We start from the raw sequence: 15468 nt of genomic DNA on the forward strand, positions 1-15468 counted from the left end.
GATGAAAAAACACCAAATTTTATTAAATAGTGCAGTGAGTTCAATAGCAGCCAGTATTTTGCACACACACTTGCACATAAGCCAGATCAAAACCTACTTACTGCAAACACATGATCCAAAACCAATTTTACTAAGCAAACCATGTAGATCACATCCGTAGGATTTGATTAAAAAAAAATAAAAAGATGAAAAAACACCAAATTTTACTAAATACTGCAGTAGAGTCACTAGAATATGAGAACTAAAAATATGGGCATTTCCAACAGTTTTTTTGCAAATCCAACCATGTGGATGTGCTTGGAATCAACCATTGGATCGTGTATTTTCGAAAAAGTGTGATTTCTGAATGTCTGAATATTTATGAAGATTATGAGCCATTGATTTTTAAAGCCTTAAAAAAGTCTCTTTTATGCATCAAAATGGGATGATTCAAGAGCGGGTTCTTATTAAACCAAGCATGTAGATCACATCCGTAAGGTTAGATTCAATAGAAAAGAACAAAAAATCTATGAAAATCGCGGTTCACACATTAGTTCTCATATTCTAGTGACTCTAGTGCAGTATGTCCAATAGCAGCAAATATTTACACACACATACATAGCCACACACACACACATAGGGATATCAACAGGTCGGATGTAACCTGAATCCGAATCCGACTAATTGGATTCCGTAGCCAAACGTGTGTCAGATTAAAAATCGGATTCAGGTTCGTCAGTTTTGCATTGAAACCCAACTTGAATCTGATTAAAAGCTGATTCCGGCTAAAACTCGAACCCGGTTTAAGTGTAAATATTGGGTTTTAAGCTAGTTGGATCCGGATTCGGGTTTTAACTTTTTCAATCTGACTCCGAATATGATTGTCCGATTAAGCCGAATTAGGTGTTGCCTCTATCTGACCCATTGACATCCCTATACACATAAGTCAGATCAAAGTCAAGACTGGCTAAACCAGAACTCAACCCAACAATTAAGTGTAATATAATTTTGTACACATATCCAACTCTGACTAAGATTAGGTTTTATTAGGTCAACCCATCGGATCATGGGTCTAATCCTTTCTCTCTCGTTTTTATTTACCAGCCCTAACTATTCCACAAAGTAACTAACTTCAAATGGACTGCTAGGTCCAACTCGATCCAATCCGACCCGATCCGAGATGGCCCTAGACTTCCCGTTCCAGAGGAGATGCCATGATCGGCAGTTCCTTTGGCTCGTCTCGTCATGATACAAATCGGATATTACCACAACCAAATCGGATCTGTTACTAGAGATCAGTCCTTTGTTCGTCAAGAACAAACCGAATTCGGCTCGACTCTCTGCGTTCCGAGTCGAGACATCAAGTCTTTTACACAACGGGAGAGCCACACACGCAGGGAGGGGCGAAGGAAGAAGAGGCTAACTAGGGGTTTATCGTTCCGCCCGCTAGGGTTTTCCGGAGAATCGTCGATCGTCGGAATGCGGCGAGGTCCGGCCGGGAGATGGCGGATCCATACTGGAAAGTCGGTGGAGAACCCTCCGCGCCCGCCGGGAAGAGGCCGAGACCCGCCCACGGTACGCTTCCTCTTTGGACACCCTACCTCTAACTTCACTTCTGCCGCTCCGATCTTTCGCTTCTTCTTTGAGTGATTGGATCGATCTCGTTGCTCCATTGATTGCATTTCTTAATTCTGATATTGCCCAGAAAACACTATATTTTGGGTTCTAGGCTCTTGGATGAAGTGTATTTCCTATTTCCTTCAAAATTGAACCTTAGAGCTCGTAATTTTGTGGCGGAACTTAGGTGTATAGAGAAGAAGAATCCTAGAGCTTGGGATTTCGTGGCGAAGCTTGAATTACACGTAGAAATCAAAAGTTTTGTTTGTGAATTTATCGGAGGGAGTAAAACCCAACAATTAATGATTCGGCTTCTAATTTAGGTTTAGGTAGAACAAAATCTCACTAGAACTCATAATTTTTGCTGGAATTGGGGTCAGAAAAGTGCGTTTTCTAGAGCTCATACCTTATGGTGAAGCTAAAGATGATTAAACTTTAGAATGCACCACTCTTGTTTAAACTAGGACAAAGAATGATCAATCAATTGATTTCTACATGGAATCTCTGGAAGTAATCATGACCCTTTTGGTGGTTGATTTTCACATGATTAGTTCAAGCTGTTGTGATGGCTAATAAGTGTAAAGACTTTTTCTCAGTGTGTAACTACATCTTAATTTGGGTTCAATTTAAACATAATCCTGTACAAGTTAGCATGTGATTAGTTGATGCATTATAGTGTGTCAGTTCTTACTAAAAAGTATAGGCTCTGAAAGATTCTGAGGTGTTAAATATTTGAACAAATTTGGGACCGGTTTTGGTGTCGTATTTGTGTTTGGCAGAATTATTTTGGTGTGCTTGGAAGCATCGTCTTGAAAAACAAGATTAGCTGGGATGTTGCATTTTGGAGCACAAAGAAAATTTCCAGCTTGTCCCATTTTTCTGGATAAGTGAGCTTGCCCAATTACTTCCAGGGGGGCTTTGAACTGCACACAGCAGAGGATAGGACAGCATGTCATGTACTGTCCGCGGACAGGGCAGGACCTGAGTTGCCAGTTGAGGAAGCGGGAAGTGAGGCACTTCTAAAATTTTAAGAAGTGAAAAGCACGGAACGACTTAGAAGCGAACCTGAAATCATCTCGAAAGCGAGAAGGAAAGCAAACCGGAAGCTACATAAGAATTGAACCTGAAGCAAACCAGGATTCGAAGGAGAAATGAAGAGGGAAGCAACCTAGGATTCGAGTGAAAAGCGAATAAGAATAGAAAGAAAAACAAAAATGTAATTATATTTTTCCTAATTTACCAAAATATAAGATTTATGTTATCATTGACAAAATAAAACATGAGTATATAACATTAAAGTTGATCTATTAATCTCAAAACTAAATCATATATGCAAGTGAAACTATTTAACAAATACATCATATTGCAAGCATTTAATAAATAATACATTAAGAAAAATTCATAATTCATATTCTTGTTGTAACTATTTAACACATGCATCTTGTTGCAAGCATTTAATAAATAATACATAAAAAATTTATAATTCATATTCCTGTTGCAAGTTGCAACCATTTAACAGATGCATTATGTTTTAATAAATAATACATCAAGAAAAATTCATAATTCATATTCCTATTGCAACCATTTAACAAATACATTTTGTTGCAAGCATTTAATAAACAATACATCAAGAAAAATTCACAATTCACTTGCAACCATTTAACAAATGCATCCGGTTGCAACCACCAATTTTCCTATAACGGTTGGGTACATCAAGGATTTGCATTAAGCCCTTTCCTATTTGATATAGTGATGGATGAGCTTACGAGATCAATTCAAGAAAATGTGTCGTGGTGTATGTTGTTTGCTGATGATATTGTTTTGATTGATGAGTCTAGAGCTGGGGTTAATGCTAAGTTAGAATTATAGAGATAGACATTGGAAGCAAGAGGTTTTAAGTTGAGTAAGAGTAAGATAGAATATATGGAATGTCGGTTTGGAAGTGTAGTGAAGCTTGGTGAGCAAGAAATACCGGTAGATGACTTTCAAATATTTGGGATCTATCATTCAAAAGTATGGAGAAATTGATGGAGATGTAAATCATAGGATAAAGGTTGGGTGGATGAAATGAAAAAGTGCAACTGGAGTGTTGTGCGATCGTAGAATGCCATTGCGGTTGAAGAGAAAGTTTTATAGGATGACAATTAGGCCCGCTTTACTATATTGTACGGAATGTTGGGCTACCAAGAGACATCATATTCAAAAAATGAGTGTAGCTGAGATGCGTATGCTTAGATGGATGTGTGGAAATACAATAAAAGATAAGATTCGAAACAAGGAGATACGTAAGAAGGTAGGCATTGCATCCATTAAAAATAAGATGAGAGAGAATCGCTTACAGTGGTCTGGACATATTCGGCAAAGGCCTAATGATACTCTAGTTAGAAGGATGGAGAAATGGAAAAATATATTAGTTAAAAGAGGTCAGGGTGGGCCTAAGAAGACTTGGATGGAGATGATAGGAAAGGATATGAATGCTTTGAACCTCACCGAGGACATGGCATTGGATAGAAATGATTGGAGGAGAAGGATTCATGTGGAAGACCCGGAATGATTTTCTTTTTTGGTTCATATCGCCGACCCCAATTGTTTTGGGATGAAGGCGTAGTTGTTGTTGTTGTTGTTGTTGTATCTTGTTGCAAGTATTTAATAAATAATACATCAAAAAAACTAATAAATTTGATTAAGAAGTGTACTTTTTTCAAGAAATGAATCAAATGACTTGTTATTTGAGGTTGTGATTTCTACAAGATAAAAAAATCAATAAACTAAAATTTGGGAAAATCAGTACTAAGAATGTGATGAAAAGACTGAAATTCACATTAATGAAGCAACTCTCTCTCTCTCTTGTAAGATTTTCAATGTTCAAATCCTTCCACGCGTGAGAGCTGAGAAACAGAGAGAGAGAGAAAGGGAGAGAGAAACTGCAGAGAAAACCGATACCCACTCTTTTCACAGGGTCGGCTGCTGTATTAACCCCTTTATAATAACATGCTATTACAAAGATTAGGGTACTAAAGTACCCTTATTACAAGAGAATAAATTACACAGTGCCATTAATGAGAAGGTAATGATCACGGGTCTGGATCTCCAGACCCATGACCCGTAACAAGGGGAATACACTTCTTTTCACCCTCCCTCAAGTTGTGTATGATCTTGAACCATGAACAACTTGCCTTTTAACATCCAAAATTTATCTTTTGTCAATCCTTTTGTAAATATATCTGCCACTTGATCTGTAGTTCGTACAAATTCAGGCTCAATCTCTTTCTCTTCTACCTTTTGTCTTACAAAATGCTGATCTATTTCAATATGTTTGGCACGACTGTGATGGATTGGATTAAAAGACATACTAATGATACTCTGGTTGTCACACAAAAGAAGTGATCGAGAGATCGATTCTCCTACTTCTGTCAGTAAGTGTCTAATCCAAGTAGCTTCAGCAGTGGCGGCTGCCATTGACCTGTATTCAGCCTCTGTACTGGATCTGGCAACAGCCTTTTGTTTCTTACTACTCCAAGAAACCAAATTCATCCCAACAAACACACAATAGCCGGATACGGATCTGCGTTCATCTGGGTTTCCTGCCCAGTCCGCATCAGAATAAACAGTGATCTCATGTGCATTTTGCCCATTGGTCTTTCTCTTATATATGAGGCCATCCCCAACCGTTCCCTTCAGGTATCGAAGTATCCGTTTAACTGCTTCCATATGCCCTTCACATAGTGCATGCATAAACTGAGATACTTGATTCACAGAGTAGACTATATCAGGGCGAGTAAAAGTGAGGTATTGTAACATACCCACTATGCTACGGTACTGTGTGGGATTATCAAATGGATCCCCATCTTGAGAGCTAAGCTTTTGATGAAGAACGCTAGGAGTGCCCAATGGCTTGCAGTCTTTCATACCCACTTTATTGAGAACATCAATGGTATACTTATGTTGAGTGAGAGTCATATCTTCAGAAGTACTGTTGACTTCAACTCCAAGAAAGTATCGTAGTTTGCCAAGGTCCTTCATTTTGAACCTCTGATTCAAGAGATGTTTGACTTCTTCAATGTGCTCATTGGAATTACCAGTGATGATGATATCATCTACATATATCAACAACATAATAACTGTGTCTTGGTTCTTAAATATAAATAAGTAGTCAAGAAGAGATTTCTTAAAACCGTATTTTTGTATTTCAAGAGAAAAACTGTCGAACCAAGATCGAGATGCCTACTTCAATCCATATATTGCCCTTTTTAGTCTGCATACATATTTTGTAGGATTGTCTTCTGCGTAACCAATGGGTTGTTCCATGTATACTTCTTCTCTCAAATTTCCATGAAGAAAAGCATTCTTCACATCAAATTGGCTAATAGTCCATTGATGTTCAATAGCTAAAGAAAGTATGACTCTGATTGTCCCCGTCTTCACCACTGGACTAAAGGTTTCATCATAGTCCTGTCCTTGCTCCTGTGTAAAACCTTTGGCTACAAGTCTCGCCTTGTATCGCTCTATAGTCCCATCTGGTTTATACTTTATTTTGTACACCCATTTCGAACCAACAACATTTCTGTCAGGTGGTCTTGGTACGACATCCCACGTACCACATTCATGTAGAGCTTCCATCTCCTCATTCATTGCTTCAATCCATCTTCTGGAATTTGATGTTTGAGAGAACGTTGTGAGTTCATCTTCTTTATTCAAGGCTGTTAGAAAGAGTTGAAAATCTAATGAGAAATTTTCATAATTGACCCACCTTTCAATTGGATGGCGAGAACGGGTAGATCTTCTAGTATCAACGATGTTGGATGTAGATGATGTGTCCATGTCTGAATTAACTGTGGTGGGCGGCTCTCTTTCTCGTAGAGTGTAGACAAGGCCTTTATACCTTTCTGGATTCAAAGTTGGGTCTGTATTTTCATGGGCAATCATTTCATCAGTAGACACAGATTCCTTATCCTTTTGAGTACAATTTGAGCAAACATCACTAGCTCCGGAGAGAAGTTCATAATTCAACCAAGGATAATAAGCCTCGATTTTAGGTTTTGATTCTGAAGAACTAGTACATCGACAATCAAAATTCAATTCATCGAAGATGACATTTCTTGATATTTTGATGCGCTTGCTCACCGGATCATAGCACCTGTACCCTTTATAGTCATCAGCATAACCCACAAACCTGCACTTCAGGGCATTGTCCTGAAACTTATGTCTCATGGAACTATCAACATGAACATAGCATAAACAACCAAACACATGCAAATCATGGTAGTTGGGACGTACACCAAAAAGAGACAAGTAAGAAGACTTGTTTTCCAAAATAGTCATGGGCAATCGATTTATCACATGAACTGCAGAATGAAAGGCCTTTGTCCATAAAGTAATCGAAAGACTACTGTCATGCATCATGCTCATCACACTCTCAACAATATGGCGATGCTTCCTTTCAGCAATCCCATTCTGCTAAGGTGTGTGTGGGCAAGACACCTTTTTCCTTATCCCGTTACTTTGAAGAAAGTTAGTAAAGTCAATGGAAGAAAATTCACCTCCTCCGTCACAGTGGAAACTAAGGATGTTTTTAGAAAATTGGTTTTTGACAAAGGAGTGGAAGTTTCGGAATAACTTGAAAGTCTCAGATTTGTGTTTCATGAAAAATATCCAAGAATAACGAGAATAACTGTCAACAAATAAAAGATAATATCTAGTTCCAGATATGGAAGCAACTGGGGCAGACCCCCAAACATCAGAACAGATAGTCTTAAAAGGTCTTGAAGCTCTTTTATTGATAGAATGAAATGGTAAGACATGACTCTTACATAAGAGACAACTAGGACATTTGTTGTCATTGACATTTATTCCTAAACTTGACTTGGGAATGAGGTTATTTGAAACAAGCTTTTCAATGAAACTACTACTGCAATGGCCTAGACGACCATGCCAAAGATTTGACTTATTGATTTCAGAGACACTGAAAACACAGGTAGAATTTTCAGAAGGCAACGATGAGTGGAGCTTCAAGTTTGGGTCTGCAGAGCGAATATGTGCTGAAGGATCTTCTTGAAAGATATACATATTGCCTTGCCGTTTTCTTCTAGCGAACGTCTCCTTCGTGCAGAGATCCTTGACAAGAACAGAAGAGGGAGTAAATTCAATTGAGGATTTGATATCATCAATAAGTTTAAAAACTGAAACGATGTTTTTCTTAATATTAGGAGCATAAAGAACTTTTGAAAGGTTGATAGAAGATTCAGACAAGGGTATAATGGAGTTTCCAATATGAGAGATAGAGTGGTGTGATCCATCACCAGTAACTATACTACTTCTACCAATGTAAGAAACAAGTTTTAGGAGCTTACCGGCATCACCAGTAACGTGAGTCACTGCGCCAGAGTCCACGTACCAAGTACCTTGCTCATTTTGTTTCAGATTCAATTCTACTAAAGCTGACAACAATAACTCATTTACTTCTCCGTTGGTCCTTGTACTGTCTGTGCCTTTTTTTGCTTCAGTTTGTGTTGATTTTCCTTTATTTAGGGGATTGAACCAACATTTAGCTTTGATATGCCCATTTTTATTACATAGAAAGCAGGTAGGAATTGACCTCTGTCTTTGTGGATTGATATATGTGTTGAGTGTAGGCAATAATCCATGACCTCCTTGACCACTTCTCCCTTGTCCTCCTCTTCCCTTGATATCATAGCTTCCTCGTCCTCGTGCATAAGTAACCCCTGTAGCAAGAACTTCTTGTGCCCCAGTATGCATAGATGATTCTTCAGAAAATCCCTTTAGGTTCATCTCATATTGTAACAATTTTGCACGCAGATCTTCAAAGTTGGGCAACTCAGGTAAACATAACAAGTAACAATCATATGATAGTCGTGTCCCAATCCACTGAGAGTTTGTTGTACCAAATCTTTATCAGTTACTGTACTTCCAACAACTGCTAGTTGATCTGTGATAACCTTCATTTTGTTCAAGTATTCCATGATGGTCATGTTATCCTTTCTTAACATTTGAAATTTTCTTTTAAGAAACATAATTCTAGCCTGAGAAACCTGTGAGTATGTCTGAACAAGTCTGTTTCAAAGTTGCATGGCAGTGCAGTCATCTGGAATTGCTACAAGTACCTCTTGTGACAACGTAGATGTAATATAAGCAACTAGTGCTTGGTCTCTTTTCATCCAAGCTACAAATTTAGGATTTCTAACATATACCGTAGTAGATTCCCCTTTGCTGTCCCTTTCTTCTCGTGATATGAACTCGGGAGGAACTGGAATAGATCCATCCAGATGTCCAGAAAGATCCTAACTCCTAATGAAAGGTATGATTTGCCTCTTCCAAGTCAAAAAGTTGACTGAGGAAACTTGAAGAAAGGACCGACTGAGTAGGAAGTGAATCCATGTTTCACAGTATTAAGAGTATGTCCAGCACAATCTGTCTACAGTTTCTGTAACTTTTTTTTTTGCAGAAACTAATTCAGATCAATGGCTGAATTTAAAACAGAAATTGAATATCTATCAGATTTCTTATTTTCAGAAGAGAATGAATATTGAATATGAAAACCACAAAAATATGTGAATATGAATTCACACTCGGTATTGACGCAATGCTTTCAAGCCAAAGGAGATAAAATGGTAGAAATGAGGGTAACGCCAGATCGGCTTGGTCAGATCTGATCAGGGATGTAGCTGGATCAAAATAAGACCCCGATTGCGTGATTAGATCACGATGTGGTCAAAACAATAAACAATGTATATTGATGACAGAATGAAGAATAAAAAACATGTATATTCAACGAAGGGTTTGAGATTGAAAACCTGGGCTGAGTTACCCAGTCCTCTCTGAGTTAACTCAGATTAGTTAGAGAAGCAAGTTTGATCAGATCTGATTAACGTCAGATTTGATCGAAATCAAGAGGCAGAGAAGAAAAAAAAAGGTGAAAAGATTCAAACGAGATTGGGGAAACAGAAAAAGAAATTTCTTGACTTAGAAGAGAAAATCGAGAAGAGACAGATCTTTCAGACGTACCTTTGAGATCGATTCCAGTTTCAGCTGTAGCGTGGCTCTGATACCATGTAAGATTTCCAATGTTCAAATCCTTCCACGCGTGAGAGCTGAGAAATAGAGAGAGAGAGAGAAAGGGAGAGAGAAACTGCAGAGAAAACCGATACCCACTCTTTTCACAGGGTCGGCTGCTGTATTAACCCCTTTATAATAACATACTATTACAAAGATTAGGGTACTAAAGTACCCTTATTACAATAGAATAAATTACACAGTGCCATTAATGAGAAGGTAATGATCACGGGTCTGGATCTCCAGACCCATGACCCATAACAAGGGGAATACACTTCTTTTCTTCTCTCTCTCTCTCTCTCTCTCTCTCTCTCTCTCTCTCTCTCTCTCTCTCTCTCTCTGGGATCTTAGCTACCCAGATACAATGCATAGTGAAGGGGATAGATTTAAGTGCCTCAAAACCAAGTTGTGGGCTTTGATGGATCAATAGAAGTATTACATAAACACTATCATACCATGTAATTAAAGATGCAGGATGTTGTACCTCATCAATATCTGCAGCAGCACCAATTGGCGTGGCCTGAGCCTCTTGAATATGCTTCATATTCTCTGTGTGCTCATTCACTTTTTTGATGGTCTTGTCGATATCATTGACATTCCTATAGTAACACCATAAAAATGTGAAGGTACCATTGTAATTGGAAGAAAAAGAAACAAAGTACTAAATTATTCAAATTTGTGTCCGGCAAACAGCAATAATTAAAGACCCACAAGTGCAACATGATAGAAAAGACAAAGTTGGGATGCCGCTTAAACAAGCTAGCAATTATAAACCTTAGAGAGGTACAACCAGCATTCAGTTAGTCATCCTAATTGTACACGAGGACTGTTCACTACGTTTCTTATGGTTATCTGAATATCACTTGACCATCAACAAGTAGAAATTACTGGGCTGACAGTTAAATTTTTTCCCTTAATTTAAGTCAATTTCCCATTAAATCTCCTAAAAGATTACATAGAGATATGGTTAAATTTTTAAATGCACAAAACGAAATTTTAAATGCAAGAGAGTGAGAGATGAAGAGAGAGGGAAAGAGTGAGAGACAAAGAGAGCGAGAGGCGGAGAGGGAAAGGCAAAGAGAAAATAGACGGACTGAGCGAGAGATGGAGAGAGAGGGAGAGACAAAGAGAGCGAGACATAGAGAGAGCGAGAGATGGAGAGAGAGGGAAGAGAGTGAGAGACAGAGAAAGCGAGAGATGGAGAAAGAGGGGAAAAGAGAGACAGAGAGAGCAAGAGTCAGAGGGGGAGAATCAGAGAGAAGAGGGACAAAACGAGAGAGAGAGAGAGAGAGAGAGAGAGAGAGAGAGAGAGAGAGAGAGAGAGAGAGAGAGAGAGAGAGAGAGGTGTTGCAAATGAAAAACAAACCCTAGCAATTTGGGGGGTTTTCACAAAAAAATAAAAAATGACCATTTTGACCTCATAGAAAACACAATTTCTTTTTTTTTTGGTAAAAAGTTTAAGAAAAGGGTAAAACTGTCTAAACCATTAAAAAAGAAACACACTTCCTGATTTTGGGAAGCTCGCTTCTCTTTATTGGGAAGTGTGTTTCCTGTTAACGGGATACAAGAAAAACCAGGATCTCTACATTTCGGAAGCGCCACATTTTGTGCTTTCGAAGCGCTTTTTGGGGAAGTGCACTTCCCCACTCCTATAGGCGCTTCCGGTAACCCTGGGTAGGACGCATTGTCCCGCCTTGTCCATGTGCCATAAAAAAAGATTTTCTTTTGTGTCTCTTGGGGGGGGGGCACAGAACAATGGCGGATGCGTATTTCACATCTGCAGGATGCACCAAGTGGGCGTCCACACCTCCCGCGTTTGCGTGGGCACACAGACGCGCGTGGGGCCCTTGCACTGGGTGTTCTGTGGATGCGTGCAAACATCCCATCAAACGTCCCCTTAGGGATGTGCTTGCATACAAGACAGAGATATCACAAGGACATGAATATCCTGAACATGGATGGTTATTATTATTTCGATTTCATTTGGACTCACTACACAATTTTTGAACTTATACCCTTTGACTCCAAGGACTGAAATATTCATAGGAGAGATTGTGGCATAAACAAAGCTCTATTATGGCATGGATTTCAGCTATGTCAAACCAATTAGAAGAGTCAGAACAGAAAGCATAACACGTTGATGGACCAAAGATTTCTTTCCTATTAACTTGGTGTGATAAAAAGTTTTCTGGGATAGGTGAATGCAAGAGTCACTGGATTCCCACTTTTCCAGGCTGTGAGTATGATATGCTGCAAGCTTTCAATCTTCATTCTTATTCTTCCTGTATCTGCCAAAATATATGGTTTTCCTTTGCTTTTTCATGAATAATGGCCACAGGATATGTCTTTGTTCCCTTCTCACAAAAAAAAGGACTCTGTTCCATTAATCATTGGTTGATTAAACATTTAGTGTTTAGTTTTTTCTGTTCTTGTGGTTGTCACTAGTATGATTGCAATGATGTCTCAGTTGTTCCTTTATTATCTTTTTTTTTTATTGAGACTTAGAACTGAAATTATTTTTAATGTGCTTTTGGACAATGCATAGATTTTGTACCTCCTGGAGCTGGAATTGAGATGCCTGGTTATTTGGCACATGATGATAGTCATGCTGCAACTTATGTTGTAAAAGATACTATATCCATTATGGCATTGTATGATCCATAGTTGTATAGAAACTCCTGCTTACCCTTCGTTTCCCGTTTCAGATGTACCAGTACCAGGTACCGGTACGAAACTGGTTTCAGAGACACCAATTTCTCGTCCCATAAACAAAAGAAACTCGTTTCTATTGTATAAGAAACTCATCTCTGATTATGTAGGAAATAATATCATGTACAGTTGAAACCAGTATCAAACCTGGTTTCATTGTTTGGTGGTGGCAGTCATTGTAATATGTTACATAAGGACTTCTAATCAAAATATAAGAACATACTAATATGAAATGACCCTCTATTCGTTTCCTCTTCCATCTAAAATAGTTAACAGAAAAGGGAAAGATGAACAGAACTTGAGGGCATTGAGGGGGCCAGACCGCCAAGTCACACTTGAGGAAAGAGGAAGAAGAGAGCTTGATGTGCATCACAGCGTCCACCCACTTCTACCATCGTCCTTGTAAAAGATTTAAAATTTGTTAAGGGTTTTGTGAAGTCAATATATTGAATGTATTGAATATTGATTGTTGAATTTAGGGTTTATTGTTTTATGGAAGGGTTGTGTTGCTGTGTTTTGTTCTTAGTATCTCAATAACGATGACATCATCATTATTCTTATTGTTGTTTTGGATTGGTGAGCTGGGGTTGGGCAGACCCCTATCAGTTACATTATTCAATTTTTAGAAACTCGTACCATTGTTAAGAAACTGCGTACCAAAACCTCACATAAATGCGTATTAGAAACTCGTATCAAAATTTTTAGTCAGGTTTCAATTAAAACATACTTGAAACTTTTGAGAGCCTTGCGGACCCATACCCGTACCTGTCTCTGGCAACTATGGTATGATCGCCATCTGCAAAATGGGGTACCATTACCAAGTTTCTTTTCATGAGTGTATTTTTGGGTATATCTGTAGTTATTTATTGCGATATCATTTTGCAGCAAATTCCTAGTCATGGGTCTGGAGAACCCAACAATATGGCTGCTGCAGGATTTGGTGGTAGACCAGTTGTAGGAGGGGTTGTTGGGCCTCCTGATTGTGAGCCTGTCAGGGCTTGTCCTTCCAGATGGTAGAAGCATGGGGTTTAGAAACCAGCCACCCGTTGATCCAGGCCTTGAAGTATATCTTCCTCTGGATGCTTCCAATACTCTTTTTTCCCCCAAATGTACATTTTTATGTTTTTAGGTGTAGCTGTTCCCGGACAAGATCGTAAAGATATATTTGGGTCATTTCTTGGTTATAAGGAAGTTAGACTTGTAAAGGAGTCAAGACATGTAAGTTCCTAAATTGAGAAATTTGTGGGTCACTATCCGTCGAGTACAATATTGTACATATCAGAATAAAATGATGTTTCTTTTTTCATTTAAAATAGATATTTTGTTCAAAATAGTTGACCATAATGGAAACTTGTTGATCATAAATTTGTTGCTGATGATTAGAAAAGGTTCCAATTTTTTCAATAGGACTTGCAATGAAGTAATTTCTCTTGTTTTTTTTTTTAAGAAGAAAGCTGGGGTTAGGCAGACCCAATGTTGTGAATAGTGTTTTCATGAAGCTAGGCATAAGGCGTAAGCTTTACAAAAATTATTAAAAAATTGACCAAATAAAAAAAACAAAAATAAAGATGCATTATTTATGTATTATTATTGAATAATTGAATATTAAGTGAAAAATCTAAACTAAATTACAAAACAAAATCCAAGTAATGACTACAACGGAATAATTTAACTGGGCCAACAAAGAAGAACAAAATAATTTTTTTGATTAACAGGTCCGATTGTTCAAGAAGAACACAGATAAAAAAATACCTTTTTCTTCCTCCTTTCGACAGAGAGATGAGAGAGAGAGAGAGACAATGAGAAGAAGAGACAGAGAGGGAGAGGAGACAGTGAGAGAGAGATCAAGAGGGTAGAGATAGAAAAAGGGAGAGGGAGAGCAAAAGATGAGAGAGAGAGAGAGAGAGAGAGAGAGAGAGAGAGAGAGAGAGAGGGTGAGTGAGTGACCAGAGAGGGGGAGTGCCCTAATCAATCGGTGCCTCCCCTAATTTGGGTCAAATGGGGAGCTTTCACTTCATTTGACCCAAACTCAATGAGGCTTACCTCGTTATGAGACGTGCACCGCATAGCCTTATAAGACACACACCTCATGACATTTAGGCTTTTTCAGTACCCCTCAAGGCACCAAAGGCAGCGCCTTGCCTCGAGTCACACCTTTTGTGCTCGAGGTGTGCTTTTAACAACACTGGGCATACCCCTGCCAGTTTATTAAAATAGTAATGAAGAAAGATTTACAAAGGGGTCCCATATTTATCCATTCTTTGGTCCCACCTGTGGTGGCTAATCTCGCAAGAGTCCGAGCTGACTCCTGGTGAGGGATCCGGTCACCAACCAAGCCATCGTCCTTCCCATTGCTTTTCTCCAGAATTTCTGCTGACTTTTTCATATTGGATTTGCGATGACTCTGCAGTCTTTCTGATCGAATTGAAGCTCCAGACTCACCGTTTACACGTAGAGGAGTTCTGGTGCTATCAAAGGCACTAGATTTGTACCGACGATGGGGTCGAGTTTGCTTACCATATATCTGGACTGATGATGTCTCACCCAACCGAGACGAGGGAGTGTTCTCATTGAGAGGCCCCGACCCTGCTGAGAAATGAAACCCAGTAGGCGTCCTACAGCCTGGGATCGATTCTGAGGGCGAGAACGTTGTGGGGGCTGCCAGCGTGGAAGCACGCAGGGGTAACTTGCCTAGGTGGCATTGGGCCCCCATCTGACTTGGCATGTGCCAAACCAGGTCGTGCCACTTGGTCCACCTCTTGACGGTTATGCAAAGTGGAGAGGTTACAAACCTGCTCCGTTGAAACCGGTCGCCGGCGCCGGGAAATTTTCCAATGAGGCAGGGGTTCTGGAAACGACGATCTTAGTAGTTCCAGAGAAGGTATTACTTGATAATGTATCCTTCTGCTGGTCGATTTTCTTAGGAGATGAAGGCTCTTGAACTGTTATCGATTCCCCTCTGTTGGCCTGCGGTTCACGGACTGCACTAGCACTGGGGGCGTTAGACTGTGGTGGGACCTGTGTTTAAATATCCATAACAGCAACCGAAGCAACTACAGTAGAGCCGTCTCCCTCTGTAGATTTGGAATCTTA

At 39.2% G+C, this 15468-nt stretch overlaps 1 long non-coding RNA gene across 2 annotated transcripts; it reads left to right on the top strand.

Moving 5' to 3' along the window:
- The first annotated feature begins 1367 nt into the window (after positions 1-1367).
- On the top strand, positions 1368-12873 carry LOC149847158 (uncharacterized). Of its 2 annotated transcripts, none has more exons than XR_016430358.1 (2): positions 1368-1554; positions 12212-12873. It is a non-coding gene; the product is annotated as an uncharacterized LOC149847158 (long non-coding RNA). The 2 variants fall into 2 exon arrangements; XR_016430359.1 differs by having other exon boundaries at positions 12372-12873.
- Positions 12874-15468: the final 2595 nt, after the last annotated feature.

This window comes from Nuphar pumila, chromosome 2, assembly GCF_984573655.1.
Source record: "Nuphar pumila chromosome 2, dmNupPumi1.hap1.1, whole genome shotgun sequence".
Lineage (NCBI taxonomy): Eukaryota > Viridiplantae > Streptophyta > Magnoliopsida > Nymphaeales > Nymphaeaceae > Nuphar > Nuphar pumila.